The sequence below is a fragment of the Ammospiza nelsoni genome, chromosome 1, assembly GCF_027579445.1.
Source record: "Ammospiza nelsoni isolate bAmmNel1 chromosome 1, bAmmNel1.pri, whole genome shotgun sequence".
NCBI lineage: Eukaryota > Metazoa > Chordata > Aves > Passeriformes > Passerellidae > Ammospiza > Ammospiza nelsoni.
Genome location: NC_080633.1, coordinates 75592337 through 75615198, shown reverse-complemented (window position 1 = coordinate 75615198; position 22862 = coordinate 75592337). Strand labels below are relative to the sequence as shown.

The following is a 22862-nucleotide window of genomic DNA, read 5'->3' as shown; positions in this document are numbered from 1 at the left end:
CAGACTAGCATAAGAATCTAATGTTGGTGACAGTGCTATCCTTATGTTGCTACAAGAATGTCAAGGATTTGTTCTCAGTTTCAGCAACAAAAAGCCATCTACTTCAGTGACTGAAGTGTACTTGCTAAAGATATTCACTGATGCTACTCAAAGAAAAATGTGATATGTAATTAAAGTGAATATTATGATTTTTAAATAAACTACAGGGATTTTTTTCCTCAATGTTGAGAAGCACAGATCTACAATATAATGAAATATCTATACATACACATTAGCAAAGCTTAGTGAAAATGTCAAGCAATGACTACTTCCCTCTTCTCAAAACATTATTTTAGAGTAAAACAGATATCTAATCTCTAATAACTGTTGTATGAGTGAGGATTGAAGAACTCAAGTGTAATTTCTTCCAATGCCTATAAACAAACATTCGAATTTGCAATCCCTCCTTCACATTACTCAGTGGAACTCTTTAAGACAGACAGCTCTATGACAGTGAAGAAAATAAATACCCAACCTACAAAAAGTACACCAGTTTTGAGAGAGAAAGGTGTTTAAAAAATGTCCATACACTGAATATGATAGGAAGTCACTCTCACATTGTTGTCAATTTTGGGCCTTTCTGGAAACTGGTGAGGTAAGATGTTAAACACCATTGACAGGCAATGAGGTCAGCAAGAAGTCAGGTCACAGAGCAGCCAGATCAGCAGCAGCACTGCTGCTGTCATTTCTATCCTCAGTCCTGACAGGTGCTGCACGTGAGTCCCTTCTGCTCTGCAACCACACAGAAGCTTCTTCAATGTCTCTGTGCCTTGAGCTTTTTCCAAATCCTGTTCCATAACCTTTTCCAATTTAATTTCCCCTCCAAAAGCTTTATTTATGCAAATTGCTGAAGTCTGCTACAAATGCTCATCCATGCCAAGGTTTGCAAGCTTTTTCCACAGTATCAACATTTGTAAAAACACCTTACTCTTTTCATTAACAAACTCTTTTTATTCATTACCTTATAGAAAAACCTTCTCATAAGAAAAAAACTCCACTTCTATAGAACAAATTCTGTAAATAAATCTGTGACTGACTGTGTCATCTGGACTTCTTTGCCTTCCTCACTTAGGGGATATTTTTCACTGAGTTATTACATAAAGATGATTTTTTTTCCCTTAGGGGACCTGAAGGGGAATAAGGAACGAAAAATTATGTACTAGCTTAGTAAAAGGATTCTAGAGATGAAACATGGGTATGCTAACACAAACATGTTAGTTAGGTATGGATAGGAAAAAGAATATAGGACAGAATAAATAGAATTGAGAGACATGAAGGATAAAAAAAACAAGTCAGGGTTGAGATACTGCATTAGGAATCTAATCAGATGTCTTTGACATCTGTACATTAATACAAAAATGAGCAAACCTAGAAAATCACACCATTTTTTGTTTTGAAAGTTCAAAACCATATAATAAGCATCTTAGAAAGCTGGTGCAGTATCCTAAAGGACTGGAAGATTATGATAATATTATGTGCAGGAAAGACAAGAAGACCAAAGGAGGAGTAACTTTTGAAAGAAACTATATGGCACAAACAAAACCTTTTGTAATGCAAAACTGGAATAGAAAATGCAGTAAAGAATAGACTTTGGCTAAGACACTGTAATTTCATTCAAAACATAGTGAAACAAGCTTCAAAAATATAAAATGCATTGTGTTTTTAAATATGAATATAAAGCAATAACAGGGAAAGAACAAGGTAAAATAGACAAAGTCAAGGTACAAAAAAAAGTCAGAGATGTCTAGGATGAAACAATTCTGTAAGAGAATTAGGAACAGAAGCAAGATTGAAAATTTTGATTCAATACTCACTGGAGGAGCAGTGTTTGACAGATAAATTGAAGGAAGTTGGAGAATGTTGTCTTAGCACAGCAGCATTCTTTTACAAATATATTTAGGACAGGTAGCTAATACAATTTATATTGGCAGCAAGATGTTATGATCTCTGCATTAAACAGGAAAGAGTAATTAAAGAATTTAGATGTGAATGGCCACCTTTTGCAATCCTATTAGCTGAGTTACAATATGTTTTACAACCAGGAGACACAATATCCTGAAGAAATGCACAAACACTTTCTAGGTGAGAAGTGATGAAAACTCCCCCTGAAGGGGATGGAACGACACTGGACAAGGTGTGCAGCTGTAAGCAAGGCAACTGCTAAGCTATGGGATGACTCGGTTGTAAGACATTTAGAAAACCCAGCAACCCAGCAGCAGCACATTCACATGTTGATAAAATAAAACCAGCTCAGCAGGAGAATCAGGGATTCTCAAGGACCACACACTGTTCACTGCAATTTGCAGGTTTTCAAAGCATGGGCTTAATGAATTTACTACTAGTATAGAACATGAATTGGCTGAAGCAGCTTCAGAATAATTAGTCATTCTCTGATTAAAAGTATACATTTTCCACTCCAGTTCCTCTCTTAATTCTTCCTATGATTGAATAATTATCATGCCTGGTGGACAGAGAAAAATTACTAAATGTCAACCATCTTAATGCTTGTGAGGCAAAGATCACTGAATATGATTTAACGGCAGACATCACCAGGATTCAAAAAAACCCAAAACTGATATATAAGGAGGACTATTACCTGTAAGAAAAAAAAGTATATCTTCTCTACTCACGCAACAATAGGAAGGGTTCAGCTAAAATAATAAATTCATTTTGAACACCACATTTTAAGAGGTGTGGAGGAAAGGAAATCTCATGACTGTCATGGCAAATGGAACAAACTGGTACTGCTACACTATAGAAAAAAAAACATGTGAGAGGGAAGAACAAGTTACAATTTAGAAATATGAATGACTTGGAAGGAGGTTAATCTCTTATCCATATTTACTGAATGTGCAAGAAATTATGTTTAAAATTATTTGTAGCTGAGAAGAACAACTGAAAAAAAACCCACAAACTCCAGTCCAGTTAATTTTTTAAAAAATTTTTTTATGATAATCACATCTACAGACAGAACTAGCACACATTAACATAGTACAATTAATCTCTTAAGACTGTCTTGAAGCTTAACTTCCTTCTCCTCCTGTATCCATCCTTAACCTTGTAAGTGCTATACCCAAAAGACCAACCCTGAACTTCATTTTATCTAGACTGAAAAAAGTTATAAAATGCTATTATATAATGTATACTTTGAGATATATTTCATATCCACACAATAACTGAACAAAGGAGAACCAAGTTTTCTGAGCCAATCTTAATCATACTGGCCCTATTTTGTGAAATCAAAAATAATAAAGTGTTCCATTAATGTAGATTCCACATAAAATGGGTAATATTTGCAGGCTGGCCTTCAGAGCTGCTTAGGGATTAAACATAATTTGAAAAACTAAATGCTTACTCATATTTTGTTGACTAGTATCTCACCTTATGTTTTGGGTTTTTTTTACAGTTGGTCCTTTAGACTACTAGATTTTCAGCAGTACTTCATAACCTCACTGGATCAGGAAACAGCCCAAGGGCCTGAACACAAAATGGTTAATACTTATGTACCCACTGTGTCTTCAAGGAAAGAAAGATGAAATGATTCTAAGCAGGCAGAAGAAATGCTGTCTGAAAGAGGAAAAATCCTATGAAAACTGTAATCACATTGCTATTAAGAACGACCTGCCTCCAATATAACATTTAATTCTTTTAGCTATTTCAGCTGTTTCAAATCACTAAGCTCTAATGTGACACGTCATTCAGCATTAAACAAAAAATCTTATGTTTCCAAAGAGACCGTGGAATGAAGCAGAAGAAATAAATCAGTATTGTTTACTGAAAAATTTTTAAGAAAAAATAAAATCAACATTTCATTAAAATGGCGAATGACTTCATCAGACTTGAAAGTTCCCAGATTTATTTTATTATATATTACCATGTTATTTTACTTAAGTATACAAATACAATCCATATCCAGTGGACAGGGATGAACTTGACTTAGGCCAAATTATTCCCAAACTCTGTGAGCTATTCCCCAGTCTTAGTTTTACAAATGTCTTATCTCTGTGACAGTCTCTGACAGGCCACAATATTTCCATATGCAGGATTCCATAGAAAGACTTCCAAAAGTACAAGAAAATACAAGCACCTTGTCCTGGATTGCCAAGTAAATTGTTTTCTATTTGCCATCTGTATGGCAGTTGTTTTCTCTTAAGTGGGCAGTTTTCCTTATCTTTATTGAATGTCACTGCATGACTGATAAGAGCTATAGCATCTCATTGTGAGATGCTCCACCCAGAGGGAGGAGCCATGCATTCCTACCTGGATATAATCTTGAGATTCTGGAACACCGGCATGGCTTTCTTCACTAGATTTCCCAGAGGAAGAGCTGCCTCGTCCACTGGATCTTCAGAAGAGGACTACACCTTTCTACAGGGTCCCTGCTCCAACAGAGCCACACCTGGAGGACTGCAGCCACAATTCCAACTGGACTGCTACCAACACCCTGACCAACAGGGTGTAAGGTCATGTTCTGACTCTGTCAGTGTTATTTTAGTTTACTGCATTGTTTATTTTATCTTTTTATTTTCTTCTCTAATAAAGAACTGTTATTCCTGCTCCCATATTTTCGCCTGAGAGACCCTTAATTTAAAATTTATAGCAAATTGGAGGGAGGGGGTCTGCATTTTCATTTCAGGGGAGGCTCCTGCCTTCCTTAGCAGACACCTGTCTCTCCAAACTAAGACACACCTAAACATGGCAGTTTGCATAGGTCTGTCTTCATGCTGGAAACCCAATACTAACACACTATAGAAAGATTTTCTTTGCTTTTCACTCCTGTGTAGTGAAAAATGGGTAAAGCTGCATATCTTCAAACAACTGTACATCACATGTACCCTGGGTTATGTTTCCCCTCCCAATACACAGCTCAGACATCCTAATTCTTCTCTCCCCCATGAACATTTTTTTCTCAATGCTTACATAAGCATTATGGCACAGGACCTCAAGGAAATGGAAGACTTTTGAAGAGAATGAGCAAATCCCACCAGACTCTGTTTACAGACAAGGAGCCCCAGAGACTATATGCAAAGCAGCCCAATCATTAGTAAAAATTCCCAAGATGAAACTGATATTAGAATGCTGTTTTCAACATCTATATACTCATAACTGTATCCCATAATTTTTGATAATCTCAGATGATCAAGAAGAATTATTTTATTTGCTATACAGTGTAATTGCAATGTCCCCGCTCTAGGCTAAATACTGATTGTTAGTTTTGTTTGAGTTCAAAAGAAAAAAAGCCCCACCAGTTATGGAATTATAATTTAATTCAAATTTCACTAAATAATGTGCTGCCCAAGCATCCATATAACATTTCTAGGAGGTAACAGGACTACAGACTAAGCAGAGTGGATATGGTCTGGGGGGGTGGCAGTGGCTGTATTTTTAAATTATAATATATTGAATGGACAAAAAACAGCCTAAAGCTCTTCAGCAGTTCTGAAGCCTTTGCTGTTTTGCAAACAACCAGGCAGTGCACAAATAGATAAGAGGTCTATGCCTAAGCACAAACACTGTTGCAGCCTAATAACCCCGATTACTTCACACACCTATTAGGAGCTAATAACTAAGACATGATAAAACCAGACTTTTCTTTATCGTTAATTAAATCTTTATAAATAATAGCCTTTATACACCGAAAATTATCTAGGAATTCTAGCTGTATATCATGAATACCCTTGAAAGCATTGAATATTTTTAAAAGCACTGAATACACCATAAAATCAATGTTTAAAAACTAGCAGAAGTCCGAAGAAACATTAGAAAAAATGTATTTGTAAGCATATGCAAAGTATCACAGCATCTCCAAGAATAATCTGTATGTGTGTGCTGATACCTGGAGACAGTCTTTTCTTATGGATAGATGTAAAGGGACTTATCACGTGACTGTTGATGTCTGAACAATTTCTTAATTTTTCTCCTTGCCACTGTGCCATATGGTCTCTGACATGGTTTCAGGGCATTGCTGCACCAATTAGGTCTCCTCAAGTTTAACCAATTTTTGTGGATCTTGGTGATACAGCCCAGGAAGGGCATACCTGGAAAAAGTATGACATTACTTAGCAGCCTACTACAACAGAAGTTTGGATGCCTGAATTAATATATTTTTATGCTAAAAAAAAAGAAGTGTTCTTTGTTTTAGCTACATAATAAAGTTTCTCACACAGGACTTCAGACTCCTTTTAGCCTGCCACAGTGAACCTTTTGTTCACAAGCACCAATTGTTTTGAAGCACTCAATTGTTGATTGCATTTCAAAGCATTCAGTTGTTAATTTGCTATATTACATCACATAGATGAAGATAAAACTCTGTGATTGACAGGAAATGTGAAGTGAGAATCAATGAACATAAGAAGTATGTCCTAGGCAAAGAACATAAAAGAAACTTTAAAATACCAATACCTACACAGCACAGAAAGAAAGCCAGTGATCAAGAACTGAATAAGAGCTGGGCCACACTGGAATAAAACTAGCATCACAAAAACATTGCTTATAATTTTGGAAATTGTACTAACAGAAACACATAAAGGATAATGCAGCAATGATTAAAATTCTAGAAGTAAAATATTTGTATTAAAAAAGGCTTGAAATTTGATATCCTTAATAATTATATATTAAAGTCTTATGTGGAAGATTTAATAATTCTAAAATACTTGGCAGTGTTTGACTTGCCACACTGTGGTATTTCAGTGAGGTAACTTATTAGTATTCTATTAAATATATAATTCCCTATATTGCTTTGGATGTGAAAATTTCTGCTCAATGTACCCTGAAGCAAAAGTGCAATTGAGCACTTCCTAGGCAATAAGAATGTTCAGCTCAGTGAAAGTTCTCATTTTGCACTTCTCTTCCAGGACAAGCTCTAATCATGTGAGTTCTCCATAAAATTTAATCATTCCAACTGTCCTCTTCATTTCAATACTAAAGCAGGCTGTTCATTATGGTCCTTAAGTCAATTAAATCAACTTCCTGAGAAATACTTATTGGACATCATTGAAAGGCTATGAAAAAAGTCACTGCCTCCTAAGAATTATGTGAGCAATTAAAATTACCCTTTTATTAAAATGAAGGTGGAAACCAATGAAGTGTTGGAAAAATTGTAAGTTCTGAACATAGTACTACTAAGCACTAGCTGAGACAAATATATGAGATTGATGGTTAACTGGAAGTTAGAAAAAGTTAACCTCAGAAATACAGAGCTGTTTTATTCTTATTTTCTGTTAGAAAATTAGTCTCAGAACAAGGCACAGCTGTGTTTAAGGACAAAATTGTCCAAAGCACAAGTGTGGACATATCTGGACACAATTAAAAAAAAATAAATGTGCTGAACTTTGTATATCTGATCAAATCCTGTCAACAGTATTGGAAATTAAACACAAGCTTAAAGAATTTTTGAACTCCTGGGGTCTCCTCTGCACAGAAGCACTTGAGTTTATCAACATAACCTGGCCTCAAACTTCTGTGGTTTTCTGCATACAAACTCCAGGTTTGAAAAATATAGTTGGAGGTGGCTTTCAGTCCTTCCTGGAGGCAAACTCCTTCCCTGTTATTGCAAAGAGGGCACCAGAAATCCACTGACAACAAGGAGCTCCTGCAGTGCTGTCCAGCCCTGAGTCTCAGGTTCCTCACATGCATGACTCTTCCGCCTGAACAAGCCCCAGCACTTCAAGCGTGGCCTAACTGATAAGAGCACCTGACTGTTGCTGTTAACCAAAATGCCTTTCAGAGAAGTACCAAAACACACAGAAAGAGGAAGATTTATTCTTACTTTAACTCCTGCAGGATTTTTATTTTTTTTTTTAATGAGTGGCAAGACAGACTAGTATGGTATTTTCAAAGGGCAAAATCTGCAAAGTCCTTGTGGATAGCAATGTGGACTAACAAAAAAAAACCAAAAAACAGGAGAGCTGATCATTGTCACCATTCCCTTCCCATGTAAATCAGTCATCACAAACACCTAAGGAGATAGAAAAGAGCTGTAGGCAGGTCTAAAACTATCACAAATACTTCTGGAATATCTGGACATAAAGGTGTTTTTTCCTTAGCTTGAAGAGAACCTAATTGAATGCTGTTAGAGAGACAATTCTAGAGAAAAAAGGGTTTCGTTTCTCTGAAAGTGTTTCTATCCTGCACAAGACACTGTGAGGCTATTAAAAATTATGATAATATCAGGGAAAAATAAGTTTTAAAATGTCTTAAGGCTGGAAATTTCTGTCACATTTCTAAGGAACTAGAATTCCTTTTGCCTTTTTCTTCCTGAATTCTCTTAACAATACTAAAAAGTGACAGCTATCCTCATGACAGTCTGTCATAGTGCTTTTACATCAGAGTGTATGGCTATAAATCCATTGCAGGAAAACACATTTTTATTTCTGAAGCATGTTGATTTCATCCCATCAGTCCAATAAGAGATAATTTTTATTATTTTCTTATTTCTATATTCATACCTCATACAAATTATTATTATTATTATTATTATTATTATTATTATTATTATTATTATTATTATTATTATTATTATTATTATTATTTTCTATATTGTAAAAGGTAGGGAAGGAAAAAGTGCATCATTTGCAGATAATACATACCTAGGCTTCTCTGTTTATCTTCACAAGAAAACAACCAAGTTTACTTTGACAAAAGTAAGTTTAACCAAAAATTACATATCAGTGCAGTGCTGCTACTTCTAATTTTGCAGTTCTCTTTTCTATTGAAAAAGCCCTTCCCAGTTTGTCCTAAGAAGTGCAATGTCCAAAGGACAAAGTCATAGCTACAAACTCATTCAGACTGTTTCTGCATGAGTCTGAAAAGATGGCACAGCTACATCGTGCATGTAATAACAGCACCCATGATTGTCAGGAACTTGTGCTTTTGTGACCTTTATGTCTTGTTTAAAATTTCTGAAGGCTTGTGGGCCCTGAAACATGTCAGTTATTTACTACTGCAGTTGTACAGCAGGATGATTTCTTTTCTTTCACTGCCACAGCTTAGGTATGTGTTGCTTAGACTAACTGGTCGTCACACCAGATATAAAGAATTTTGACAGTCAGGAGAACACACTAAATACACAAGTTCCACAGCTCAGCGATCAATCTTATCTGACAGAATAACCCCAGAAACAGTTTTAAAAAGCATTTTTTCCCTTTGATCATCTAGACAAGTTCAGTGACAGACACTTTTCAGTCTCCCCTTTATATACACGATCCAACAGTTTCCAGCATAAATAATGTATTTTCTTACCTAAAATTCTAACTAAATTATGCACACTGGGATTGAAAGAGAAAAAACTACTGTTCAACAGGTGCCATTTGAAGAAAGGGAATACAAGGAATTTTACAGAAAAAAAATGAGGAGATCCTAGCATTTTTTCAAAAAGGTATTCTGAAATTGTGCTATACATATTTCCAAGCTTTTCTGAAGATAATCACAAAATCATTAACTTTTCACCTCCAGAAGCTCTACAAATAGGAAGAATCGCTTAAATTGACCATGTTTCCTCTTCCCTCCCTAACTTCAAAGAAGACATTGATAGATTGAATTATTTCATCTTTCTAATACATTTTCCGATCTACATATTCTTTTTATCCCTTAAACTGATTTTACCTCCCTCTTATCCACATAACACTCTCTGCAATTTTCTTAATCTCATCTCTTTGGAGACTTTCTCTTTGGTTACTTATGGCATGCTGCATCATCTTTCTGTACCTGTGCTTGCTCTTTTGCCCATCTCATTCCATGTTTCAGGTGAAGCATGCTGCCTACCTTTGCTGAAGCTTTTAGAAGAAAGTACATTTTAAAAATGCCTTAAACTAAAAGTGAGAAAAACCTGTCCAAAACATATAACAGAATTCTACTTTCCTCCTCTTTAATAATCTGTAAAATATTCTGTACTGTTTGTATTAAAAGTAACAGAAAGACATTTACACTGACATCCATAAACAAATGTGTATTAATCCAGAAGAAGAAGTTAGGAAGATAATATATTGGTAAATATCTTTCTATAAACCTTTTTAAGATTTAGTTTGTGAGGCCTTAAGCTTCACACTTTTCTGTCTGTATTTCTATCAAAACTATGACACATATTTGGATTTGTTGTTCTTGCAAGGTAATATACATCTAATCAATTCACTGGAATGAGCAATTGCAATTCTCTCTTAAGTCACCACTTTAATTTTGTGGTCTATTACAGGAGGCAGATATAGAAACAGAGAGAAGTATTCAACACTTAAATGTTAAGCATTGGGATGAGGAGGAAATAATCACATTATCTCATACCTGTATAAAACTGTTGAAATTCTGTATCTTATTATGATTCTTCTCTTTCTAGCTGATAGGCAAGGGAGTTTTATATCTAGCTAACCCTAATCAAAGAAATCACACAATCTCTAACCAACAACCACCTGTTGACTGACTTATCAAAGTACACTGAATTTATCAAAGTGGTACCTCAGCTAGGGAGTGATTATTAAAAATCACATTCTAGTGACTAACGTTTTAATATTTACCATATAATTGCTAGAAAATATATCTTGAATTTTTATCCTTCTAATATTATTTTCTGTAAAAATACAGAAAGTATACAGTACATATACACTAATGGTAATATTTACAGAAAGTAATGGAATCATCTGACATGAAAAGAACAGGTGGGATCTTAAACAGTGTTCTCATTTGGTACTAATTTTGATTCATAGTATTTTCTTCTTCAGCTTGCAGGATACTATAATAACTCACAAAGTAATAATCTGACATTTATTTTCAATAACTACAGCATATTTGGATGTTACTTGAACAAGATATAGTTTCTTTTTTTTTTTTTAAGAATAAGAAACATCGTTACTTTTGAAAGAATGAGAACCCTCCACCATAAGTAAAAGCAGGACAGACATCTCGATTCTCTTTCCAGCTCTTTAAAGAGAATAGTATATTTGCATCTAGCAACTTTCAGACTGGAAGTTAAAGCTAAGTAAGCAAATATGGACCAATGTATAGAAAATTTCTCCAGAAACTGAGCAAGAATGTGATCTTTACTGATTGCAGATACCTACAAGCATTATCTTTAAAGCCTCTCTGTATTAAGCTAGTATTTATTTAGCACAGAAACAAAACTACTGATTTTTCTGAATCCCAATGAAAATACCAGAAAAATATAGAGCATTCCTGTGCTGTTCTTCCCCTTTTTTTTGGATGCAGGCTGGTATGAATATTCCCAAGCCAAAACCAGAAAATAAAATGAAACACAAGAATGCTATCACAGACCCTGGCTTTCTGTTAAACATTACAGGATGCTGAAGTGAATATTGCCTTGAGCTAGCTAAATATTAAAGTATTCTACAGAGATGTAATGCACTGCTAGAATAAAAATATATTGACAATTGCCTTGAACCAGTTAAGTATGCTACAGAGATCTAATGCAGCAGACTAAAAATCTATTTCTACGGGCTAATGACAGTCAATTTTTGTGAGATTTCTCAAATCGATACTTATAGGCTCTTAAAAAGGAAGAAAACCGAAAACCCAAGATAGCGTTGTCCTATGCATGAATTAGTTTGTTATTTTACAGTCCCTATTAAAATTTATACATAAATATATATCACCAAAGCAATGTACATTTTTGCTAAGCTTAGAAAATACGTGCTGAAAAGACTACCTCTTTGTTTCATATAATTATGTTCTTGCCACGAGATGGCACCAAAAGATTAAAAATATCTGCATTCCTAAGGCTCCCATCTGAAAAAAGGAACACTTTTCAGGGAATTGCACAAGAAATGTCTTCAATATTTGACTTTCAATTTGGTTAGCAAGTTATGAGTATCATTGTGCTTACTTTGAAAAACTACCAAAATGTAGAGACTTACCACAGAGTTAAAGGAGAAAAAAATTGTTATACTAAAGCTTAAGTTTCCTACAAATTGCAAAGAACTAGCTGTGGACATTTAGAATTATATATTTCCCCTATAGGACAGGGAAGTAAAACCATATCTAATATATTAATAAAAACTGAACAGACACAAAAAAATTCACTCCAAAACCATCAGCAATGTATCATTTCCATTAAAGAAAATTTATGAAACTTCATTTATGCATTATGAATTGCTCCTTTACTCTGCTCAATTAAAACCCCCAAATACCATTAAAAACAAAGTTTATCTCAAACTTTTTGAGCTCTTTAAAAAGTTGTGTGATATGTAACATGAAAAGTGAAGAAACTGTTTCTAACTTGTAGGACATCCTATTGTCAAATGAATGCTTTTCTATTCCCACAGCAAAACCTCATCCTGTACAAAGGACATTACTATGTGACATGAACAGCTTGGAGAAGGCTAACTGCATAAAAGCAAACCAAAACCAGACCCCATAGTCCCATGTAGGACAAAAAATTCAAGCCATAATCACTTCACTGGCAATTATTTCATGTAACACGTGTCTATTAAAATTCCAGCAAAACTACTATTAAAAAGCAGTTCATAACCTCCAATGAGAAAGAAAGCAAACATCTCTGAAAAAAGAACTAAAAATTCCACAGCTAATTTCAAGTCACTATAGCTTTTTTCCTTTAAAGAAAAATTTTAATATTGTAAAAGAAATAGGTTTGTGTCAGTATTGTCCTGATCCTCATCACCAGTATTTCTGATTTTACAGAAACATATTAGGCTACCTTCAAACATTTTTTTCTGCACATCACTTCATTTTAGCTCATATATTTTAAAGAACTACTGGATTATCCTTGAGAAGTCAGCACTTGATTAAACATTAGAATCATTCGGATGATTTCTGTTTACTTAGATAGAATTAGAAAGAATACTTTAAAGTATACTTTTTTTGCTGTCATCATGCCATTATGACATCATCTTTTTTTTCATTTTATCTTCCTCACAACTAATATCCCACTGTAATGATAACTAAATAGCTTCTAAACTTGTCCAGGAATTAATCGTTTAGTACCAGGGCATCAAGATTTTTATTGTGGTGTTCTTTTATTTTTATTTTTTTTTCTGAGAAAAGAAGGATTTTAATATATTAGAAGTAGAAATGGACTCCAACCAGCATACTCAGAGTAACAATGAACAAGTCACATCACTAAAGTGACCCAATAGTCATGGACACCTCTAAGGCAAAACCACCTGGGTGCTTTTCCAGAGATTCAGCAGGAACCATGTAGCTGGCAGCTGTGGCACTGATCCACCTAGGCTGCTTTTACCCCATTAGCCTTGACTTTCACAGCCTGCCCAAGTGGCAAAACAACCTCAGAGCCCACATGCACAAGCACTTTCTGGTTGGATCTTGACAGCTGCAGCCATGGAGCAGGGAAATGGCAGGTATTTTCTCTCCTGAATGTACACAACCTGAAATTTAACAAGAACTCATTGCTCTGTTAACACAGGGGGTCTGGTCCTGTAATTTAGAAGGCTGAACTACTTTGAGCTTTACCACTGGTTTGTAACTCCTGCTAAGTGGTTGTTGCTAGAAGTAAAAACTTAAAAGCTCATTTGTAAGTTCTGTTCTAAAGCACTAGCAAATACCACTTAAACCCCTGAAAGCAGTGAAATGTATTTATACTGGTATTAAAAAAAAAAAAAAAAAAAGCAAATTCTGATTTCCTAGCTCAAATAATTGGTTTCTCCTTCATTGTCACAATATTTCAGGCTTCCAGTTTAGAATATCTCAAGCCTAGTGACCCTTTTTTAGTCACATTATAGATTCTTCAATTCTCTAGAAGATTTATGTTCATCAAAACTTTATTGGGATTGATAATATAATGCAGTATGTCTTAGTTCTTTTCTTTCCTTTCCTACTTCTCATTATTTTGGCTTCAAATAAAAAACTGGAGAAAACCAACCACAGTTAGGATATATTCGCTAACAGCATGTGTTTCAGAGTGATTCAGATGCTTTGTTAATCAAGGGTGGAAGGAATAAAGGTATGATTTTGTCCTAATTTTCCATCCTGTAGAAGTATTCCACATATGTGCTTAAATTTTATAGAAGAGATCAGTTTATTCTGGTGATCAGAATGATTAAAGACCCTCTAAATAGTAAAAACTAATAAACAAACAAAAAAACCCCAATACATTTCTTCCTTAAGAAATTAATTAGACTAATCAGGATACTATTTGGTTTGAAATCACTTAAGAAGGGAAATTTGAAGGAATAGTAGCAGCAATTTTATAAAACAGTGCTATTAGAGAGGAAAATCCATCTATCTCTATCTGTTCACATTCCATTCTGTTGTGACTACTAGAAAACAAAGTAGTTCCAGTAACACATAGCACAATTGCTTTTAACTTCTTAATCAGAAACTTAATAAAATGCCCCTAAGTCATGAAGAAAACCAAATGTACCTAACGTGCCTGGGACTCTGTTCACCCATTTTAATCAAGATTCCAGCTTTAGTGCTATCTTCACCATGAGGACCACACTCTCACTCAAGGGAAAGAGCACATCTCAGCATGCTAATGTCAGAAAATAATCTTTGTCCAACAGAGGGGGAAAAATCACACTTCCTAAAATGGTTCTCACGATAGTGAGAACCCACTCTTTAATTGACACCAGAAATTTCTGCCAAAAGACTGTGGAAACTATCCCTAAGAGAAGATTTACAAGACTATTTTTTTTTTAATACTATAATATTTAAAACTTGGCCAAGAGAAGTGGAAAGCAGAAGTATATTTAGGGAACTTAGATGTAATATGTTTAAGTAGATATTAAAATATATTTCATGCCATAATGAAATGTCTAATTTATGTAGTCTCAGAAGCAAGGAAATTTTTTGATTTGGCTGCAAAGTAATTAGGTGTACCCCATTAACACATTCATAAATTGAGGTCTACGCTATTACTTACTGCTTAATACAAGACTACTCTCATTAACAGTGCTTTTATTTTTTAGCAGAAAGTCAGGAGAGCAGGGTAACAGCTCTGCATAGCTTATGCCACGGAATCAAACTTATAATGCATGGAAAAATAATATAGCATGAAGCGGTATCGACATGTAAAAACCGTGTCCCATATTACATTAAAAACTCCAAAAATTAGAAGGTATCTGTACTCCTAATGAAAATATGATCTATAGCATGAGGTAATCTTCTTGTAAAAGATTATTTGCATAATTTGTTACTAAAATTCATTTTTACAGGTGGAAAGGAAGTAAGAACTAAAATATTGTCATTCTCTTGCTTCAATTCATCATATTTGGTGATTTTTTATGTTAAACCTATTCAGTTGGTTCTTTTTTCTTTCTGTGCTTTCTGTTTTTCTTGGGTTTCATTTTGCAATTATTTCTAAAAAACTGAACATCCAGATCATCTTCTGAATAATCTCAACATTTAAAAAACCAAACATACAAATATACACCCAACATAACTTTAAGAATTAAATCTTATCAATCTAATTAGCCCATGTAAACTTTTAGTAGATATATTACCTATAATTTTAATGATTTATAGAATCAATGACATTTTATCATAGAGTCATAAGAAGGGTGGGGTTAGAAGGGACCTGAAAGATCTTCAACATCATGTAGTTCCAAGGCCCTCCTACCATGAGTTATGATTACACCCACTAGTGTGGATAGGAAATCTACAGCTTCCCTGGACATCCTGTTCCAGTGCCCCATTACTCTACAAGTAAAGAATTTATTCCTAATATCTAATCTAAATGTCTACTTTTAACTAATTTTCTGGTGACACAGAGATAAAATGGGTGTTCATTTATATGGTTCCCAGTTCCATACACCATGGAAAAGGCATCAGGGAAATGACAACTCACTACTTCAAAGAGAAAGGAATTGATACATTTATGGGATAATTTTTCTTGGAATACTTAGAACCGGAATAAACTTAATCACCCTCCCTCTATGGTCAATATTAACTCCAAATAATTACACATACTTTGGGTTCTTGTATATTTTCTCTCTCTCATTTAAAATCATAGATTTACTCCATGTATTTTGTCTTTTGTGTAAGATATTAACTGTTTGAAACTCTCTTAATTAAGGCTGTGATACTTAGAGGAACTAATGACAGAATGTACGGCTTCTAAGTTTTCTATACACAGGTATAGCTCTGTTTTATTTGTGCTTTCTATTAGGAGAGTGTGACAATTAGTAAGATAATTTTTGCATGTATTAAACAGATGGAAAGTGTGGTAGATGCATGCACTAAAAAGTTCAGTTCTATATATTTATTTTATGTTAGTTTGGGGGAAAAAATATTAACAGTCCTCTAGGACACTGCATTTTGAGTCTTGCCAATAATGCTGCAAATTACATTGGTATATATTCCTCATGTTCATAAAATCTGGGTATTGTAGCACTGCAGAGTTCATGAGGATTGCAGCCATCTTTAAGGATCATGTTCTGGTCTGGATAAGTGGTGGCATATCATGTTCTTTATCTTCTAATGCAAAATATTGCACTAGGGTGATACAATAAATGCAATCTGTAACGTGGTAGGTGATGGAATATTAACAGTAAAATATACATGTACATACATTCATATATATCATACCATATACAGTTCTTCATGAGAAAATGTTTGAAGAGGGGTTTTTTGCTTTCTAAGAAAACAGAAGAATACAGTTGTAGCTTTGAAGCAATTCAAAAAAATTTCCATAATTCTGGAAACATCTATTTCAAGTAATTTTTTGAATCATTATCTTTACATAAACACACACACATGAACTCTTCATTACATGATTCTCTACTGTTTTAAATATAGTTCAACATTCACTTTAGTTAAAATTAAGAGATGCCATAAGAAGTTACAAATAAAAACATCATGTGAAGAATGACATACATGTGGGAATAATATTAAAAAGGACACCTCCCATGTTGCTTTTCATTACATCCAATTAACTTCCTAAATCTTTGTATTTCCCCAATGAAGCCTGTTGGTACAAGGTACACAGTTCCAGATAGCAGACTTGAGTTTGCATCCCAGAGCAGATGCCCTGTGACAAGCTAGGAAGTACCTCTGAGATGCTACTAGAGCTTTATGCCTCCTGCTGGACACACTCCTTTAACAAAAAAAATTATAAACATGATCTATTTTATGAAAGTTAATAAAGACAAGAAACAGCAGTGGGACTTGCAGAAAAAGTCAAGTAATAAAAGGCTGAATTAAATTAAGAAAGAAATTTCAAGTATTCTGCTTCCTAGAATGCAAGCCCTGTTTAAGATAAAGGTTGTCCCTGTTTTACCTCTACTGTAATCACACATACACATCTGAGGTAATTGTCTCTGACATTATATAGTTAGGAAGACTGCACGTAAAAAGAAAGGTGTATAAAGATTTCAATGGGCAATGTTTTTGCCAGATCACCCACATATGAAAAAAAAAATAGACTGATAGGTCAGTAGAGAGAATATATAAGCTCAATAGCCTTTGGTTGGGTGGTACTCTGGCTTCCCTCCAGATGAAAAGAGGTGTTCAGGTTCAGCTGATACCTTTTTGGTTTTTTTGTTTTGTTTTGTTTTGTTTTTCTGTGTGCAGTAATGCAGTCTGCTCACTACAATATGCCCAGCTCCCAGAGATGACAATTTTTTTTCTATTGCTCTCTTGTAGAGTCATAAACCCACAGAAACAGGCATTTTAGGGAAGTCACCATGCCAATGATTCAAAGCTGAAGACATGTAAATCCAGGGAGCAAAACGTGAGCAACTTTTGCTATAGGAGTTCCTCTTGGCCTAAAGAGAGATTTGGAGAACATTTAGAGCTCAGAATACCATTGCTGCTTCTTTTATTTCTTTTTGCTTTTAAGGTTTTCCGGAAGTTAGACAATAGAGGAATTATGGGTTTTTTCTCAAAAGGCAGGTGTTCACATTATAGCAGATTTGAAAGGCCAGCACATGCAGCATGTGTGCTTTTTAATCACCTAATGTTTCAATGAACTGCACCTTTAGTTTCTATGAGCTTTCATTGACAGTTACATACTATTATTACATACTATTGCTCATATAGAGCAAATGAAAGTGTGCTGTGATGTGGCATCCTCATGCGCGGTGACGTCACCCTGCATAATGCTTTACTCAGGCATATTTAAACTGCTCATGAGAAGATGGTATTTACTTTTCTAATTTCAGTTTTTCCTTCTTTGCAAAAACCAATGTATCAAACAGTATGTTAGTAAAAAGCCCATAGCAAATTCAGTGGTAATATTCATGTGGTTCACTGAAGTCACTCACAAAATGTTTCTTAGACCCTTATATTCTGCCCAAATAATCAGTGGTTTTCTTCTGTTTCTGTCAGTCACAAAATTAATAATAATGTCAAAGAATTAGCAGTAGAGCAGGTTTTTTCAAATCTATGAAGGACATTTTATGAAGTCCAGTTAAAACTCCTTGGTGTTCACAAACATGATTTCAGGTGATAATAATGAATCAATTTAAAATAATATTAACATAACCCCATATTCACCCCATTACTACTATTCAACAATAGTTCAACCTTACTTTGACCCCCTGTACCAGTGCTGCAACCTAGTGGTACAAAATTATACTCCTTTTCAATCAGACTGTAAGTATGGTTAGCAGACCTAAAAAAAAAAAAAAATCACTTGCACAGAATTATCCAGATGAGACAGGCTCTATTGCATTCATTTCTTTCCTTGGGAAATCACGTTCAGATCAGGAAATTACTCTCTCAGAATCAGAGGCAGATATTATCTTCAAATTAACCTTTTCTGACTTTTACATTTAATTATTCAGCAAGGAAAAAAACTTACATCACTTAGCTGAAATTTGTATACTGCTTTGTATGTCTAGATGTGTATTTTTTTAATCTCTCTCTACATTTAATTAATTCCATGCTCATTTTCCCTGATCTATAACATTATTTTTCTGCATTTTTAACTACTGCTAAGCACAAAAAAGAACAGTAGACACAGTGTCTACTGTGAGCACATTTCAGTATTTCATCATTCTTCACAGACCCTTTGTCTATTGAGAACATGCAAGTGTGAAGTTTTAGTGTATCTATACTCATTTATTCTAATGCAAAGCGAAATAGATAATCTAGTAATATATAAGATTCTATATACAGTCTTTTAAAGTTGTATTTTGCTATTTTCTTTCCCACAAACTGCTTAAAGTATTATATTTATAAATGGTTGGCAAGGCAAGTAGCCAAGACATATTTTCCAATGCTACTCAAAGTAACAAGAAAATCAAATAATCAGGATCAATTTTCAGTTTAAATATATGCATTATAATCGTCACTCTTCAGACATTTCAGTGTTCCTCTTTAAGTGCACATCTTTGTCTTGACACCACACTTAAAAAACCACAGACATAAATCTAAATTGAAATTAACAGAAACTGCTGCAAAAATTATTACCTATTTATTCAAACTTTTATATAACAAAGTATATAAAAATATGAGCCCTCAGGCCCAAACTAGATTAAGAGTTGATAATCCAAGTAGTATTCTTCTCTTGCCATAAACCCATATTGACTCTAAATAGCTGGTTTCCAATTCTTGAGGAAGATAACCTGTTTCCTTCTTGCTTTCCTTAGTTCCCTAAGTTCCTTCTTTCTTTTCCTCTTCTAAAAGAGCATAGACTGCTATTTCATTCAGAAGGTAAGCAATTAATATAAAAGTTTGTGTAGCTGTAACAATCTCAATAAATCTTAGTACCAGACTCGTAATATTCCTAGTAAGTGCCATATGTGAAAAGGAATTAGAGATTCAGAAGTGTGTGCCAGTCTCCCACTCTCTGCCTTTCCCCTCCAGTAACATCACCATGTAAATTTAAAGCCTACTACCTTTAAAAGAAGGGGGAAAAAAAAAGAAAAGAAAAAACGCCCCACACTATTTTTTACAGACCTGCTTCCTCACACTGTGCACATACTCACTCACTCACATATGGATCCACACATACATGCACAACAAGTTGTATAATTAAAAAATACCTTCAAAGCAGCAGGAGTGCTGTTGGGGTAATACAGAGGCTTTTACTGAAATGAAAGACGAAGATTATAGGCAACAGCTCCATTTGTGTGGAAGCAACAGAGATGATAGGTCCGTTTCAAAATGCTGGTTGCTATTTGTCACTGATTGCACGTGTAGATGCATTCTCCTAAGCTGAAGGGCTGTTAGATTTCTCCAGCTGCAACTAGTATCATGTACAGTATGAGCCTATTGAAAATTTCTTATGCAGCTGACAATGCCATCAACAGTTAGTAGTTGGGAGCATGGATTTAGGTTTGTATTGTGCTGAATTAATTTAACACCACATCAAATATGGATTTTATTGCAGCATTGACAATAAATGCTCACACAGGTGCAGAGTGAATTTTTCCTCCCTCCACCTTTTCCCTTCTAACCCCTGTTTTTTCCTTCTCCCTCCACTTCCCTTTTACTGAAATGTCAAACGAGGCAATTTTATCCCCATCTGTGTACATATAGCTCTGTACAGATATTTGAAATATTGCTTGTATCCACTTTGCTATCCTTCTCCACAGGGATTTCCTTCATAAGAAGCATTTTTCTGTGAGTGTAGGTAATTATTCTGAAATTCAATCCAGGTCAGAATGATTAACAGTGAAAGCTGCAACAGACTTGCACAGGTATACAGAAAGTGAGGGCACATATGTGTGCGTTTCATGCTATGCTCATAACTGTTACACTAGGAAACATTGTGCTTTTTTCAATTAAATTAGACTTGCTCCCCCCATTCTGAATTTTCAAGAACTGACTATAGATGGAAACTGCTGCTCAAAAGACAGCCTGCATACTAGGAGAAGAAAAAATATAAAATGCTTAGTGTTTCAATCCTGAATGCATATGATGATATCAGTTTACTTTGAGGAGAGAATGCACAGCAGTTATTTCCTATCCCTTGTCTCATACTCCTGACGCATATTCATAAAATGCAGAAAGTTGCATACAGTAGAAGAAATATAGGAATTGCATTAAACAACATACTGCTCCAATACAATAACAGTAATAATATCAACAGAAAGAAAATGAGAAAGGTTCCTACCTTTTATTCTGCTGAGAAAGTGGTGTCCACCCCAACCAAACTGAAAAACGAGCTATTAGAGTCCTTTTCTTGGTCAGTTTTCTCCTGCTATTTTTTTAAGACTGATTCTACTTGGATCTAACTCAGGCTTTTCCTCCCAGCATCACTTAACTCTGGACAGTCCGGAGCCAAAGCTAAGGGGGGAGCTCTCCCTCCGACTGGCTTTCATTCAGAGCTTCTGATTTACGACCAAAAAAAAAAAAAAAAAAAAAAAAAAAAAAGCCACCACCACCAACAGCGAAGACGCACCACCGCAGACACACAGACGCGCAGCGTGCACGGACACACGGACACACGGACACACAGACACCCCTCCGTCAGTGTCCCCCCTCGCTCGGAGGGGAGCGGAGAGAGGCTGTGCTGGAGCCGCAGCACTTACCCTGGTGGGAAGGTTGGAGCCCGGGGAAGTGCAGGCTTCCCGAGCACACAGCGATTTGCAAGTGAATGCGGTGGGAGGGTACAGCGAACGGAAAGCTTTTTTTGTGGAAGCCTGTCGCCCTCCCTTCGCTGCCAGAATGGTTCTCTGGGTTTGAAGCCTAAGCCTCATCTGCTTAGCTCGTCGTATTAATGAATACTGAAAGCACCTCCACTTTTTGTGGCGTATTTTTCTTCATTAAATGTAACCGCCTCATTATATCACCAGTGGTCTTACAGCAGTGTTTATAAAAGATATATCTATTTTAAAAACCAGCATGCCGCCAAGTTAAAGGAAAACATTTGAGGGCTGAGATGAAACCAGAGACTAATTATTTTCTTCATTGAACTGCTTTTTTCTATTAGATTAGTAATTTTTCCTCACACCTCACTATTTTGCCTTATGATTAATATGAAACAAGACACGTTCATATAAAATTAGGTTTTTTTCACATTTCTAGAGATTCTAAAAAAAAATCAGCATCACTACTGATTCCCCATTAATATTTTTTCCCCATTTGGTACTTGTGATGCCTGATTTTATTTTAGTCATCGTATTTGGACTTCACATTTTGCAATGTGTTTCTTTGCATTGAGTAATCTGTGTTGGTTTCATGTTTCTAATACAGCAAATTGGACTTAGCACAATCCTCCTTGGATCGTATCAAATTCAATCCTTTCATTGTGATACTGTAGAGAGTTCTGTGTACATTAGTTAGAAGAGATTTAACAAATAGTCACATAAGATTAAACCAATGGATGTCAGTATTGCTCTATTTAAGAAGTGTCATAAGAGGCTTTCTCTGGTTGCAAAAAAAAGTCTTCAAAAAAAAAAAAAGGAAAGCCAAATTCTCTTAAAACAGGAGTTGAAAAGTGTATTTGGGAGTGAGGAAGAAAGAAACAATGACAACTATTTCACTATTAGGAAATCTAATACAGAAATGTGTAGCTCACTGGATGTTGTTAGGCTACTCAGTTTTAACCATTCTGCTTGTTTTTAGCTGCTTTCAGGATAAAAGACAATAAAAAAAAAAGGCAAGATCAGTACCATGACTTACCATCATTTTCTGATATAACCACCTGCTGTTGCTTTCCCTTATTTGTAATCATCAGTAGGAACAGGAATGACCCATCACCTCAGCACAACCTTTTGGCAGATGAGCAAGTCAGCATTTCAGGAACATACTATACTAGCATGTGAAGATATCGTCTGGAGATAGAAACAAGTAAAGCAGCAAAATGCCAAGTTGTGGGGGCAGAGGGAATCTCTTTTTACTGCCATACATGAAATGATTTTGTTTTGAGAAATTCATCTACCCTGACAGATTTTTAATCTTTCAAGGAAAGCAATTCAATTTATTGGCTTTCGTTGTACTTGGGCTCATAAATA

General features: G+C 35.0%; 1 protein-coding gene across 4 annotated transcripts in view; it reads right to left on the bottom strand.

The window, feature by feature from the left end:
- The window catches only part of CDH10 (cadherin 10), a 94527-nt gene extending 73386 nt beyond the window's left edge, over positions 1-21141 (bottom strand). For all 4 annotated transcript variants that reach the window (XM_059472307.1, XM_059472315.1, XM_059472325.1 and 1 more), the window contains exon 1: positions 21020-21141. The gene's annotated coding sequence lies outside the window, so the exon portion shown is untranslated. The remainder of the gene's footprint in view (positions 1-21019) is intronic.
- Positions 21142-22862: the final 1721 nt, after the last annotated feature.